Consider the following 13,189-nt stretch of genomic DNA (forward strand, 5'->3'; position numbering starts at 1 on the left):
AATTTCCCTAAAAGTAGTCATATATATGAGAATTTATAGAGATGAACTTCAAGCTTATAGATTTGTCAAAACAAGGATTAATTCACTTTTTTAGATCTTAATACTCAGGTTTAAGGAAGGAAGCAGAAACTTCAGGGTTAAATGACAGACTCCGGGCTGGTCTCATTCGATTTCTGTCTGAAGAGGAAAAACTGTTTCAACAACCAACAGGGAAGTCCATTTTATCTCTGTTGTCTCTACTTTGAGAAAAGGTTTCCTCACAGGGACCAGACATCTGTTTCCATGTAGTCATCACTCATTCTTCCTAACTGCTTCTTGAGATCCCCCAGAAAGCAAATCTCTTTGTCCAAGTCAGGGGGACACTTGACCCCACAAACAAGAGAATCTTGAGTCCTGTAGAGGGTTCTGCATATTAGACTTTAGGTCAGTGATCAGTCAAAACCATTGTATTTCCCTCTGTTTTTTTCTTCTTAAAATTTAAAACTAAACACGTTTAAGGGCAAAAAGAAAAAAAGTTCAAACAAAATACAAAGTAAAAAGTGACAAGCAAATATTCCCATCTACCCCTACTTCACCCAATATCCCATTTCCGCTGGGCAAATATAACTTCCATTAAGAGTTTCTTTAGTAGCCTTCTGGCAATTGGAATGCAATTTACAAATTTACAAGGAAACACGAAGTTGGAAAATATGCACACTTTTCTGCATTTTTTTGAAAGGATCTTAGACATCTGAACATAATCATACATGTAATATAACAAAGTATTTACCGGAAAAGTATTTGTAATAGAGTTTTGTGTCTAAATTCATACATGAGTTCGGCCAATAGTTTTCTTCCACTGTTTCATAGGTTGTGTTGATAGGTTTGCTAGTTTCAAAAAACGATTTAGTAGCTTCTCTCAAAACTCTTTCTTCTTCCTTATGTTTTGTAACAGTTTAAATGACATGAAAATTATCTATTCCTTGAAAGTTTGTAAAGTTCATCAGTAAGATTGTCTGGACCCATTACACTTTTTATAGGTAGTTGTTTTTATTCTTTTTTAAAATTTTATTTACTCATTTGAGAGAGAGAGGGAGAGACAGAGAGAGTACAAGCAGGGGGAGAGTCAGAGGGCAAGGGAGAATCAGACTCCCCACTGAGGGAGAGCCTGAAGTAGGGCTTGATACCAGGACCTGGAGATTGTGACCTGAGCCAAAGGCAGATTCTTAATTATCTGAGCCACCCAGGCGCCCCTGTTTTTATTCTTCTTCTAATGTCTTCTCTGATTAATGTTCTATTTTCTAAGCAAATTTTCTAAATTTAATTTCCAAGTCTTTACTTGATTATTAGGATGCAAAATCCTCTATTACTCTGGAATGATTTTAATTATGTTTATTTTAATATCTTATTCTTTTTTGCTTCTAATTAGCCCAATTTCCTTCCATCAGCACATATACTCCTTGACTTTACTGGCTCATTTTCATAGTTTTGCCTTTCCCAAATGTTTAATGAATCTGATTGTGTGCTCATGTCTTTATTTGTAATTCCCTTTAGCCTATAAGTAGAAGCCTTCCTCCAAAGTTATAGCAGAGGCATGGAACACATGCTGGGCAGCATAAGCCAAGATCTCGATTCCTGAATATTGGGGGCTCTGTACGAGCTCCAACTTCCTGAGACACCATCCTTCTTTTCTGAGCAAAAGCCCAACCTCCCCATCTATGGCTTATTGCCTGCCTTGACAGAGAGAGGGGTGGGGACTTGAAGACATTTCTCCTGCCAGGTGAGGCTCTCACTCTGACAGCAGCCCCTCCTGTTCTGAAGATCTGGCCCCTGGTGGTTATACCTGGCAGCAGCCATATCCTCCTTTGCAGAAATGGTCTTCTGCAGACATTTCCTGCTACTGTCTGATTTCATCTGCTTTCATGTCTCTGGGAGTCCCCAGAGTTTGGGATACATCAGTGACACCTCTTATCTTCCTCTCTGGTTGTGGGCTTTTCCTTTCAAGAACTACACCATTTGTCCATCATTATTACAGATTTGGGGGGAAAGATATGTGCCTGTGGTGTGTGCTCTGCCCTCTTGATCTCATCTCTGGTGATTAATCTTAAATTGCATACTGACTGTTGGCCCTGAAATGGGCACCTCCACTTGAAACCATTGTCCTTGAAACAATGGTAAATGATGAATCTGGAGATTGAAGCTGGAGGAAGTGTGGGGAGAATAAAATCTTATGGTTGGTGAACATGCATTCTTAGGGAAAGTACTTGTATTTACCAGAATATTAGTGTAAAAAAAAAAAAATCAGACACCAGGTGAAAGGTATTCATTTGCATTCCCTGGTGACTGCTCTAGGTGGAGCCTGGGAGGGCTGGCCTTCCTGGGCTGTTCTAGGAAAGGGCTACACCTATTTGAATAAGAGATAGGGGAGGGAAGACCCATCCATTTACAGGTCAACAGCAGCCTCACTATCTGATGCCTTGTGGAACTAATTCCTAATTGGGGCAGTGTTTGTCAACACTGACAGGACCCTAATACACTGTAATCGCTCCAGCCACAGCTCCGATAGAGATCTTAATCTTCACACTGTCCCCTTCACATGGCAGCAGGCCCAGGGCCTCCCTTGCCCTCTCCATTCTTGGCTCTGTCTGTCTCAATCTTCTCCTTCCACTTCACCCCCTTTTTATACCATGTTTGTACTGTGTTGCCACCTCCCTTTGTCTCTCTTTCCATCCTGCAGTCTTTGTAGGATCCTGGATCTCCATTCTCCACCCTTCTCTCTTGTGCCTTTGTCTCTCTCATAAACACCCATCAAATCTAAATCCTCAAGAGTTCCCAGAAAGCCTGGGCCACATTTAATTTTACTATGGGGGTAGTTTGTAATTCAATGTCCACAATCTCTGAAATCATTCAGAAGGTCAAGTTATACCTTGGCAGATTTTCACAAATAGAAACAGAGGGTTAAGATAAATGTTTGTGGCAAATGGAAAGAGAGTGGCTTTTTGTTTCTTGGTGCCTCTGTTTTGCTAATTTGGCAAAATAACTGTCTCAGCTTAGCTAGTGTCCTGACTGTAGTGTCTGCAGCACTGTCTGAACCTAGAAGCGACATATTCACCACAAAGCGAGACACACAATGGGCACTGCTGAATCAGGATGAATCCCTTCTGTTCTATACCTGTGCTGGTGCCCACAAGGGTAATGACCCACTTCCAAGATGGTCTGGAGAGACCTGGGTAAAAAGCAGTGGCCAAGTGGGCACTCCAGTCAAAGGCCCTGCAAGCAGATTCCAGCCGGTGGCAAAGGACTCATTGCATTTTCTTCAATTTTCAATTTTGCCTCCAAAATAGCCTGTTGATACTTGAGTCACACTGTTGGGCCTGAGTCCAGAGGCTCATCACTTCCTCTGGATCATTGCTAGAAACTTTCATCTCTCTCTGTCCTTCAAAGTCCTTCTTGGAAATGTTTCTTCAGGAGATTCATTATTCTCAGCCTGAGGGTCTCAGTTCAAATAGTCTACCTCTTCAGAGTGCGAAGGCCTGACCAGTCAAGCCAGAGGACTGGTAGCTCTCTACACACCAGTGACTCCCTATCCTTAACCTGTTTGTTTTCTCCACAGCAAAAATTTAAAACTGTACTCATCTCCTTTGTTTCTTTCCTTCCAGAAAGATAAGCTTCATGAAGGCAAGGACTGTCTCCCTCTTTCCCCCGGATACCCTCATTACATTGCCTGGCACATAGTATAGGCCTTCAATAAATATTTGATAGATAAAAGATTGGATGAATGGAGGAATGAATGAAATGATGGAACACAGAATGAGGGGCTCATCCTCTAACTTCTCTCCTTCCTGACAATAGCGATCACAATTCCATTGCTTTCATTTTCTGTCCTCTCAAAGATTCTCAGTGGCCAATCAAATCCAAATTTCTGAATTTCTCCTTTGAGGCATCCTAAAATTTTGTCTAGCCAGTCTTGTTGATATATTTCTCAAAATTTCCCCCAACAAACCCTCAATTCAGGCTCATGCTCTCTCCTACCTGCCTTGCATATCCTCTCCTGGGATGTTCGTATGCTGAAAGCAAGCCATGTTTCATACTCTTCTGCACCCCTAAACTCACAGCAGACTTCCCAAAACATCTGTGGTCTGGTTATTGGCACCACTGCTTGCCTGGTTCTTTAGAGTTGTCTCTCCACCTGTATTATCACAGTCTTCAGACAAGAATGTCCTTTGCCCATGTATGGAAACTACATGTGTCATGGAATTGAACTTACAACCAATTCAACCCTGTGCCCAGTTCCCCCTAAAATCTCCCTCTGCATGAGAAACCTGGACTTAGGAGGTTTCTTGGAGTCCAGCGATAGGAGAGAATTTCTTACACAGGGATTCCTGTGTAAGACATCAGGGATGTCTTTCTTCTTTCAGAAGAAAGGAAAATGTGCAGGGATATGGGGCCTGAGGGAGTGAGGGAGGGCTGATAATCACTGAAAAAGGAGTAAAAAGACATAAAGGAAATTCTAAAAGGGGAGAAGACATAAGCAAATCACAAAGTCTGGGTCTAGTGACAGGACGTGGTGACCCAAGGAGACAAGAATCTGAGGGCTGAGTCAATAGGCTGTGGAGAGAGAGTCAGCAGGAGGGCCTGGGACCTGGCTTCCGGCAGGCAAGTGTGTGGGGCCACCTGGAAAGGTGCAGAGGCCAACCTGGACTGGGCCATGTTCCTCCCCTTTGCTGTCTTCTCTGGCTTTGTCCTCCCCTCTGTCGTTCTCTAGCCTTTCCTCCTCCCCCAGCCCCTTTCCTTTTCTCCTTCCACCCCCTCCTCCTCCTACCCTTTGTGTCACCCCACAAGGCCCCCTTTCCTTGCACACACAGAAACCTTCCTCCCTCTCTTGTGCACTCTCTCAGACACTACCTCTCCTCAGGGATGTGAAACTCTGTCCCCAAACGTGATGGGAAACGGGGTTGAAGGCACGCCATCAAACCACCGCAGACTCCCACCTCCTCTGAATGGACAGAGTGGATGCTCTGCTTCTGAGGTATCCCCACCAGGCCCCCCAACAAAGTAAGTCCTGAAAGTCCAGCCTCCCTCAAGTGTCGGCTCTCACACACTTTTTGTTCTTCCTTTTCCCAGTGGCTTAGAAGTCTTTCTGCATTGGTCCCTGCCACGGACACACTTACCTGTGATTTATTGATGATAATCGTAGGAAAGCCATTTGTAATCAAACGTTAAACAAAGACATCCTCTCGCTGAGAGGGAGTGATAACGCACCATTTAGTAATTCTTGTGCGCTTGGTAATTTGGAGAATGAATGATAATTTCTGAGCCTTGAAAAGCTACGTTGACAATGCCTGGTGTTATTCACCTAGTGAATAAAGACACCTTCCTCTCCATGTCTTGTGATAAATTTCTTTTATTAGGGCCACTTACGTGGGACTTTATCTTAATGGTCTCTCATATGGGGCAGTTGTGCTTGAGCCGTCAGGTTGTTTTTCATCACGCCTTAAACACAGGGCTTGGAGAAAATAAATGGAAACCGTGGTTCCAGGCAGCTCAGCTGCTGCAGAAATTAGGCGCTGAAGCTAAGGGGTTTGCCCAATCACAACTGGCAGGAAATGCACAGAGAGAGTGGATCCCTACACTCCCTTGAGGATGGTTAGACTCCCCCATGTACCCACCATCTCACTCCTGCTTGCCCTTCTCTCTTCCCTTTGTCCCCTTCTAAGAGACTCCTGCCTTCCCTTCTTGGTCCCCACTCCCACTCTATACCAGCATGTCCTTATAACAGCCACAATAATGCCCCATTGGTTACAGGTTCTACAGCTCACCGCATTCGGAAACCCCAGGGGGGCAGAGCCTCGGGACTGCCCTGGTAGAGGTCAGCTGCCTCTTAGTACTGTTCCTCTGAGCACCAGCCCTGACAGAGGCGGCAGGCTGCCGCAGTGTGCTATTCATAGACTCAGGGCCTCTCCACAGGCATCCTGGCCACCTCTACAGATGTCAACAAATAATCATGAATGCTGTCCTCAGGTAATTTCCCCTTTCCCACAGTCCCCCTCTCCTTAACCCCTTTTCTCACCCAGTTCCCATCTCCAGCTGTGTCACATCCCTCAGAAAGGGCTGTCCACCATCTCTGCCTTTTAGTTTCTTCACCAGGTGGGGGGAGGGGATGGGAGAGAGGGATGGATGGGGCTACCTTCGTGAGGCAGTGGTACACCTAAAAACCATATACTAAGAGAGTAACTGTCTCCTTCTCAGCCCTGGATTGAATTACAAAGGACTCCTTTCATTGCCTTAGCCTGGGACATTTGTGGCTCCAGGAAATGGGGAGGATAGTATTAACGAGAGCTGGCATTTAATTCATGTTTACTATCTGTTAGAAACTGCACAAAGAACTTTGCCATTTAACCTTCACAACATCCTTAGATATAGGCACTATTATTTTTTTCAGCTTTATTGAAATATAATTGACATATAACCTTGTGTAGGTTAAAATATACAGTGTGATGATTTGATACATGTATATATTGTGAAGTGATTCAGGAACTAATATTATTATCTGTTTTTCACTGGTGGAGGAAAGAAACCAAAACAGCCTAAGTTAGCTGGCCAGAGCCACTGAACTAGAAAGTCCTGGAGATGGAATTGGAACCCAGACCTTCCAGCCTCAAATCCCTCAATCTTTTCCTCTCTGCTGTCCTGACAGTGACAGTCCCATACAACCACACTCCTGAGTGCTCCTAAAGGGCTAGCAGGTGCCCTCTTCCCCCAGAGATGGGTAAAGAGAGATGTCATGTCTGAGTCCATCTTATTGATTCCATACACCAGGCAACTGGTGGCCCTGGGAGAATGCCTCCCCTGGGCCCCATGCCACCATGCCCTTGGGAGAGCTGGGTGGATTTCCTGGCACCCTCAGTAGGGAGCTGATACTTCTCTCTCAGAAGATGGACCAACCTTCGCTTAGACACAGCTATCATCTGTTCCTCAACAACACCCTTCTCTTCATCAGGGAAGTAATGGCCATATTCCCTGGGCTCAAATACTACTTCCCCTGGACCACAAAAGAAAGCTTGCCCTCCACTCAGCTCAAAAACTTACTGCTGCCCCCACCTCAAAGAGTGGCCAGTCCTATCACTGCCCTCTACTCTCTACCCATCTACTCTATGTCTGGCTATGGGCTTTTTTGGTTCCATTTGGATCCTGCCTATAAATTCAGTATTGGGTTTCAAAGGCCATGTCCCACAGGAGGGTAGTTTTCTTCCCACTCTTTCCTGTATGGAGAGATTACTGTGATGTACCACCTCACCTTGAGGGATACCCACCATCCCATCCAATCTCTGTCTCTTTTATAAACTAGCACAGATCCTAACCAGCCACCCCCAAAGAGTGGGTCTATTTTCAATGTCAAGAACCTATGAAACCTATAGCCATCTCTAGTCTGTCACTCCTGGTACAGAACCTTTTAGCACAATATCTTTTCTCTCTTGCTGAGTTGTGTTCAACTACCAGAATACCGAGCCATTCTTCAGCTTACTGATACATTTTTATCTCTTCTGCCTCCTTATCTGCCCCAAATCAGACATCAGTGGGCATCCAGGGCTCCTCTCAAACACCAAAAATCGGGACCTCATCAGAGGTGGCAGTCTTATTGTTACTATGACCATAAACATGAACTTCATGTATCCCCATGATCTTTACAGCTCAGGGTACAGCATTTCCAGTATTTTTATATAATGTTCTATTAAATCTGTTGATTTGTAAATTCCTTTGTGAGTAATAAGGTATTCCCTTAAGTGAAGTAGGAATGACCATGATCCACCACATTCAGAGATCCCTGGTCAGGATTCCTATTGAAACAACCAGAAAGTCAGACAAGGACCCCAGACTAAGAACAAGCAGCATGAAATGGAAAAGCAAATTGAAAAATATGGTTGTCACGCCCATTGTTAACCTCTGAATGGATAGTGTCTCAGAACCAAGACCTAGTTAAGACTTTGAGACCAGTAAATCCTTTTAGTTGGTCAAAATAGCTCAGAAAGGAGGATAAACGTGTGGTTTTTCTCCTAAACCTTATGATAGATTCAAGATACCCACATGTGAGAGGAAGGTGATGGGAGAGAAAACATGTTTTTAAAAAACTGTTGATATACATGTTGGCATACAATGCTGATTAGAATCAAATATGTAAGAAGCTGGCCAAGTTCTATAGAGAGCTGCTGAGCTAAAATGTGCCTGAGCCAAAATATCAATATCAAGGATTGCTAAAGACCTAAATCAACTCTTAGGCTTTCAATATTCTATGGCAAGGAGATGGGTTGAGAAAGCTGCTAAAACACTAAAAAGGATATATTCTCCAGTGCCCATTTCAAATGTGGTCAAGAACAGGGGAAAAGAAAGAATCTCTGAGAACAATGGATGGGGAGCTCCTCCCTGATCACAGAACCAAGAATATTCTTCACCTCCAGGAGTCTGGTCCCAGGTAGCAGCCATCAACAGGATTTTAGGATTGCAGTAGACCTGTACTATAGGCTGTGTCTCCCAGTTTTCCCCTACTGAATAGTAGTTTGTATTTTGGTTATCCTATTTGTGTTCTGCCTAATTGAATGTAGGAGGGGACTTACTGTCTTTTTTTTCTTTTCCTAGCTCACTGGTCTCTGAATGCAGAGGTATATTTTAAAGGAATCGATAGAGTGTAATCATTTGTTTTTACCTTAATGTTAGAAGCATACTTCATGAACAGCTCAGTGATCATTACACTGAATGGATAGAGAAGGAAATAAAATTCTAGGCCACTACTAAGCCCCTCAACATTCAATATACATGTAGTAACAATATTAATAATATTTATTGCTTAATATTTCCAAGTCATTCTATGGTCAAAGCCGAGAAGACTGACTTGTGATTTCAGAACAAAATGTAAATGTTAGCAACCATGCCAATGAAAAAGAGAGCTTATAGAAGGCGGTAGAATTGGGAAGAAAGTATGAAAGAAGGTCTAGGGCTGCCATTATCCTTATCCTATAAAGTTGGTGCAGAAAGATACTGTTGAATGATGATAGGACAAGGTATGACAGTTTAGTATATTATTTGAAGTTATAATACAAAAACAGATAATAGGAATAAAATTATAAAATATTAGAGAGAGTGAAGGGGGAAATTATGTTTGTAATCCAAATCTTTCATTCATAGAGAAAACCCCAGTTAGCTATCTAATATATATTAACCAAGAAACTAAAGTATAAATACATTGTTTAGGGTAAAGAATTAAAAGAAGAAATTGTTTTTAAAATTAAATCTGGCAAGGGTGCCTGGGAGGCTCAGTTGGTTAAGCATCTGCCTTTGCCTCAGGTCATGATCCCAGAGTCCTAGGATGGAGCCCCACGTCCGGCTTTCTGTCAGCAGGGAGCCTGCTTCTCCCTCTCCCTCTGCCTGCTGCTCCCCTGCTTCTGCTATCCCTGCTTCTGTTCTCTCTCTGTGTCAAATAAATAAATAAAATCTTTAAAAATTAATTAATTGATTAATTAAATCTGCCAATTAGTACTAGAAATAAGGACAGGTGAAAAATGATCATCATTTTTCATCCTTAAGATTTCTATCCTATTTTACTTTTTTTTTAAAAGATTTTATTTATTCATTTGATAGAGAGAGAGGGAACACAAGCAGGGGGAGTGGGAGAGAGAGAAGCAGGCCTCCCACTGAGCAGGGAGCCCAATGCAAGACTCTATCCCAGGACCCTGGGATCATGACCCGAGCCGAAGGCAGATGCTTAATGACTGAGCCACCCAGGTGCCCCCTTTTCTATCTTATTTTAATTATTACCATGTGGATATATGTTTTTAATGAAAACCAAATAGAGGCCTTGAACTTTATTGTGGGCAACCTTTTAAAAACATCCATACTGAAGTGAAACAAACATATAATAAAGTATACAAATCTTAGTGCATAGCACAAGAGCAAGATATAGAAACTTCCAGTGCCCCCCAAACCTAGAAAGTTCCCTTTGGTCTCTCCCACATACCCCAAACAGCCACTATTCTGGCTTCCATCAATCTATGTCAATGTCACTTGCTTTTGAAAATCATATCACTGAAGTCATACAGTATGTACTCTTGGCTTTTCTTTTTTTGCTCAATATTATGTCTAAGATGAATTCATGTGTGTGTTAGTTGTTACCAAGCAGTATGGATATAACAAAATTTATTTTTATGTTTTGTTGATGGACATTAGTTTGTTTCTAGTTCAAAGCTACTATGGATAAAGTTGTTAAATCTGCTATGATGATTTGCATGCTTATCTTCTGATGGATATCTGCACACATTGGCTATATACCTAAAAGCAAATTTACTGAGTTATAAGATAGTCGTAGTTAAATACTGCTAAAATGTTTTCAATATGATTGTATCAATCCCATCAGCAATATATGAGTGTTCCAGTCACTCAACATCCCCACCAACACTTACTACTGGTCAATCATTTTCATTTTAGCCATTCAGAGGTATATGGTGATATCTTGTCACAGTTTCAATTGGCATTTCTATGATGACTAATGAGGTCATCAGAGAACATCTTTTTATATGTTACTGGACACTTGGATATCTATTTTTATAGAGTCCCTGTTCAGGTTTTTGCCCATTTAAAAAAAAATTGGTTTGTCTCTCTTTCAGTTGTTCTTTATATATATTGAATATATGGCAAATATCTCAAATACCTCCCCCTAATTTTTCTACTTTGTGGCTTATCTTTTCAGTCACACTGTAACATCTTTTGGTGAACAGAAGTTCTTAATTTTATTGAAGCTTATCTCTCTATTTTTCTTACTGCTTATTGTGTCCTACTTTGGAATTTGGAATCTTTACTCCAAGGTCATGAAGATAATTTCACAAATTGTCTTCTGGAAGCCTTATTGTCTTACCTTTCATATTTAGGTATATAATACATTTTAACTCTTTTTTCCTCCTCCTTTTTCTCTTTACTGAATACATACAGCCTTCATTTTGGGGTAGGGTGGGGACCCCAAGAAAAATGGGAGACAGACTCTAAGGGTAGGATGTTTTTTTCTATTTACTTGCCTACAGCTACCACATGGGCAACCCAGGCTCAGAGAGTCTAATGGTCTTACCTAAAAGCTAAGTTAACAGTTAGTGCCATGAAGCAGAGGGAGAATCAGAGAGAGTTTCTGGGGGACCCTGTGTAAGCCAAGGGCCCAGAAACATGAGTCAGAGCAATCCAATGCCACAGAGGAAGCTGCCTATTAGCAATTGTGCCAGAATGGTGTCCTTAACAGACTCTTCAGTGTGGTCTTGGTTGCCAGTTTTTCAAGTATAGTTTACCAGTCCTCCTGTAGATTTTGTGATCTAATCAATGTCCTTCAAATAGATTCCCTTTTCTGCTCAAGTTATCTTGGGTTTTATTTGCAAACAAAATTTCAATTTGGCAAAATCAACAAATTTAAAATACTCCATAAGATGGCATGTCAAGAAAACTACATGCACACTACAAGCTAAAGAGGTATACATATCCTCACTAACTGGGATCAAAACCTTTCTCAAACATTTCCCTAAGGTTCTCAGTGGCTGGAAACAGTTAATGGGAAGCCTGTTCAAGGGTTGGTGGATGTGGAGATGATTAGGGCATTACTGGCAAATGGCCTTGGAAGCACCAGTTTACTCTGTATATGAGACAGAGGCTAATTTGGAACACAAAACTCTAACTCTTTACCCCATCCCCCAAACCTTGCTAGGGATTGCTGCACACATTTTGCTCTATTCTTGTTGAAGAAGAAATTGGCAAAATAAAATTCCTAAAATGATAAACTACGTTTAAAAATTAACAGAAAATTCCAAATGGTGTGGAAATTATGTCTTAATTGGAAGACCATTTTTAAACTTCTCTTTATGAGGGAAGACTTTGGGGCATTGATATCAAGCAGGAGGAAGTAAAGAGACTTGTGAAGGGAAGAAAACGCCTGGAGTCCTGCCTTTGCCTTTTTTTTTTTTTTTTTTTCTTTTGCTAAGAGATTCTCTGAAGCCTAGGATATGATGTGGTCAAAACTCTATTCTTTGTACATGCCCAAATTCTTTACCCCTCTCCTTTCCCTAGATTATTACCCTAATATATTAACTTCACAATGTTAGTTATTTTCCTGGCATCTATTCTGGAAAAACTTTTGACCCTTCTCCAGATCCAACCATACCCCTTTATTTTTTTTTTTTTTGAATGTTTCTCATTTGAGTTTATTAACAAACGTTCCCAGTGCTATTAGCCAATTCCTCATTATTTTAAGTACCCACTGACTCTGCAAAATCTTTTAAGATATACTGGATCTAGTGACATCATGAAAATCTTTTTCTCCTCCAAATCTATTTGATAAGTTTTCATCTGGTTAAAAGGTCAGCATTTTGAGAAGTAGGAATTTGAGAGGGGATGTGTGCATATCAGCCACAGTTCTTACAGAAAGATACTCTTTTCTGGGCCCAGCAGGTGTGCACCACACAAACGGCCACTGGCGTTCACAAGGGATTTGCTTTTCTTCTTCCTTTTGACTTATAATATTTCATACATCCTGAATTTTAGGGTTTAGGCTACCATACTCCTTTAATCCCCACACATACCCTTCATGTTATTAATTCTCTCTCCTCTCTGTCCTTGGCTTTCCTGTGGCATCTTGGGTTAACCCCTGTCACAGCCCTGATCACATTATTACATCTTCAGCTTACTATATATCCCATCTGTTGGACTGTGAATTTCTTGAGTGGGGATCATATGTCTTTCAGTTCTCCATCTCCAGGGCCTGACCCAGAATAAAAGGTCAATATTTGTTGAATAAAAGACCAAATGAACAAGCAGGTAAATGGAGTGATTCAACCAACTATCTATGCTCAAATAGTCCTAACTAAGGTGATCAAATAATGTATTGTCATAAAGGGGACCCCACTGAAAGTGAAAGGACAGTGGGACGATATGCATTATCCAGGATTGGTCTAAGCTATTAAGGACAGATGGTCACCCCAGCTTTACTCCATCTCATCCAGCCTGTTTCTCCCTCCTCTGCCACAGCACCCTGGGAGTGAACCACTAATATTACACTAGATTGTTTTTGAAAAATGAAGATTGTGTTCTTATCTTTGATACTGAACACTCTGGGTAGTAAGGTGGGGCTGACACTTGGGTTAGAGGTCAGGATTAGAGATTGGAGAGCCAGGCTCATTCATCTAGCATT

This window comes from Mustela erminea, chromosome 1 (assembly GCF_009829155.1).
Source record: "Mustela erminea isolate mMusErm1 chromosome 1, mMusErm1.Pri, whole genome shotgun sequence".
In the NCBI taxonomy this organism is placed as follows: domain Eukaryota; kingdom Metazoa; phylum Chordata; class Mammalia; order Carnivora; family Mustelidae; genus Mustela; species Mustela erminea.